Raw genomic sequence first — 3,079 nt, forward strand, 5'->3', positions numbered from 1 at the left:
AGATCTCTGCGTTGGCACCAGCCCCGGAGCCACGTGTTTAACAGGTGAGCTTTCCTGGTCCTCTCCGTACCCCTCCCTGTCATCGTAGGGATGGACGAAAGCACTACCTGCACTCCCGCTCCGTCCACTAACCGTCCCAGCCCCCTAAAGTCTCTTTTGATTGCCTTCAAGCTTCTGTCTTCAATGTCGTCACTGCCCGCCTGGACTATCAGAAGAGGATAATAATCAGAGGGGCGTACCAGGTTGGGAAGCTTCCTGGCAACGTCCCTGACCCTGGCCCCAGGGAGGCAGCAGACTTCCCTATGGGTAGGGTCAGGCCGACAAATAGGGCCCTCTGTTCCCCTAAGGATAGAGTCTCCAACAACAATCACCCTTCTTTCTTTCTTGATGGAGGCAGTCCTGAGGCGTGGAGTCGACCTCCACGCCCTAGGCATCTTCCTGGGAACACTTTCTACCTCTTCCTCAGTTGCTGTTGATCTCACAGTCTCCAGGGCCTCAAACCTGTTGTGTAAGGGCACCTGGGAAGGTGGGGCCGGAAGGGGAGGGCATCGCCTGCCATGTCGAGCAGGGACCTGTCTCCATTCCTCCTCAACTCCCAGATCCCCTCCCTCTGCCCGACGGCGACAAGGCAGGGGCTCCACCCCCATTTGGGGTGTCTCAGCCCGGTACCTCTCCTTGAGGCCCTGCAGGGAGTTACTCCACAAGTCTATCTCCCGCTCACACTCCCTGATGGCCCTCAACCTCTCCACCTCCTCCTTGAGCTCCGCCACCATGCGGATCAGGTCATCCACCTGCTCGCACCTCACGCACGCAGCGTCTCTGCCTCCCGCCGATGGCAGCAGCAGGCTCTGACACTCCCTGCATCCGGTGACCTGAACCGCTGCATTCTTTAACGGGCAGTCGGTCTGGGTGTGTACCGACCTCCTGGAGAGCCCACCGTGCCTGGTGGAGACCATTATCGCCTAGCTAACGACTGTCGTTAAGAGGTGTTCGTGTGGGCAGGCGATTGCTCTCCGCCCTTCCTGCGCGAACTGCCGCGCGAACTGCCGCGCCACTCCCCTCTGACGCGCCACGCCCTGTTTGCCCGTCCTGTTCGCCCCGCTCCTGGTCGCTCGCGCTCCCTAGGGGCTGCTTTTGAACGGCCGGGGAGGGGGCGCTGCTGGCTCCGCCTTCGCCTCGTCAGCCTCCCTCACGAGGGCTGCCGGGTCCTGGTGGCTCCCTGAAGTCGGCTCGATGCCGGAAAATCAGCCCTGCCTGGCCCGATCCCCCGCTCCGCTGCAGAACGCGTCTGCTCCGGAGCCGATCGCCTCGGCAAATGGCAGTGAATAATCTCCAACAATATTCATCTACTCTTAAAGTGTTGTCATTCACATGGCAGATTGTCAGCCACAAGGTTCTTCTTGAAAAGTTCTAACCTGTTTGCTGCAAGCAGGCAAGTTATTTAAGGCCCAGTGGTTATGCAATGAGATATTGTTATCCATCATCCAACCATGTGCAGTTCAGCCAGAGAAAGCACAGTTTAGAACACTCTTTTGCTCCTGTTTTTCAGAATCTTTTTATTATTTAGTACATTAGATTATGTAAAACCGTTTTCAAAGTGCTTAAAGCTTTTTAGGCACTGAAAAGGGAACATATGAACACACTTCTGGGTTCACGCATTCCATTGGTAAATTAAGTGATGCTACACTGAGGTAATTTCTTCTATATTTATTATTATTATTTTTTCAAGTTCATCCACTGTATTTTCTGGACCACCTTTGCAATTATTGACAGAGTAAAAGTTTCTCAAAAAAAAAAAAAAAAAAAAAGAAAAGAGAAAAAGAGAGAGAGAGAATAAATAAAATACAGATTCACATTTCTTTTTGTTCTCTGTTTCCTTTACAGAATGCTAAAAAGAAGTACATATTTTCCAAATATATAAATGTGGTTGTTAAAAATTAGTATGTAGTACTGACACGTACTTCGCAGTTTATAAACCAATATGGTGCTGATAGAAATGTGTGTGTTGTTTGTTTTTTTTTTTTTTTTAAATATTATTTTTTATTTTCAGTATTGTCTAACTAAGTATCTAAACAGTGTCATTTTACAAAACATGGAGAACCCAAAGATGTGAAAATTTAAAGTTTCTGCAGAAAAAAAAAATAGTGATTTATTTTATTTTCAAAGCTGAAAGACAAATTATCCAGTTCAGCCTTTAAGATAATTCCATACTTACTGGAATTGAAGGTGTAGGAGAAAGAACATCTGAGGCTCCAAATGTAATTTGAATCTTACATTTCTTGAGAAACTGAAATATAAAACCAAGCCAAAACCTTCAATATATTTTCTATTAATAATCATCTAGCCTCTTGCTTTAAGTAAGTAGGGTTTGCATTGATCCCATGAGCTCACTCTTTTTCCTCAGTAATTAAAACAAAGTATCTCTTTTATGTATGTTTCTTAAAAGTTACGTCAATGGAGCAGTTTATTTTGAAGTCTGGGTACCTCCTGCTGCTATATGAAATTATTCTTGAGCATCAAAGCTTAAAAAACAAAATCAAAAACAACAACAACAACAAATCCAGACATTCAAGCACAATAAATGCACTTTTTTTGTACCAGTTTGTCTATTCTGAATATTAGCCAAATTAATTTATAATTCTGAAAAGAAAAAACAAATAAACAAACAAAATAATAACAACAAAACAGGTGTCAATGCAAAGCAGTTTGAAGTGAAAACATATCACTCTAAATCACAAGCACAGCAAAAGGTGCTACAATTTGTAAATCCAAGGTTGGTCTAACTCTTCTTTTTATAGCCACAATATGTTTTTGTGGTTGTTGTTTGTTGTTGTTGTTGTTTTTAGGGGGGGCGAGGGGATGAGGAGAGATTTAATCAAGGAAAATCAAACTGTGACCCAAACAACTAACTTAGGAAAGATAAAATAAAAGTGAGTTCATTACACATGTATGCATACTTTTAAAAACTCTTGTAATTTCCACTTAATTCTGTAAGAGAAAATATAACTTTAAAAGTTTCAGCTACTCCTAGGTTATAATGATTCTTAGAGGTAGAATAACTTCTGTTAGCACAAAAACA

The 3,079-nt window shown here is 44.2% G+C and overlaps 1 long non-coding RNA gene across 1 annotated transcript in view; it reads left to right on the forward strand.

Moving 5' to 3' along the window:
* LOC118163114 overlaps positions 1 to 1,762 on the forward strand; it is a 7,300-nt gene extending 5,538 nt beyond the window's left edge. The window contains exons 2-3 of the long non-coding RNA XR_004748856.1: positions 1,387 to 1,393; positions 1,430 to 1,762. This is a non-coding gene — a long non-coding RNA (uncharacterized LOC118163114). The remainder of the gene's footprint in view (positions 1 to 1,386; positions 1,394 to 1,429) is intronic.
* The last annotated feature ends 1,317 nt before the right edge of the window (positions 1,763 to 3,079 follow it).

The sequence above is a fragment of the Oxyura jamaicensis genome, chromosome 1 (assembly GCF_011077185.1).
Source record: "Oxyura jamaicensis isolate SHBP4307 breed ruddy duck chromosome 1, BPBGC_Ojam_1.0, whole genome shotgun sequence".
Taxonomy (NCBI): domain Eukaryota; kingdom Metazoa; phylum Chordata; class Aves; order Anseriformes; family Anatidae; genus Oxyura; species Oxyura jamaicensis.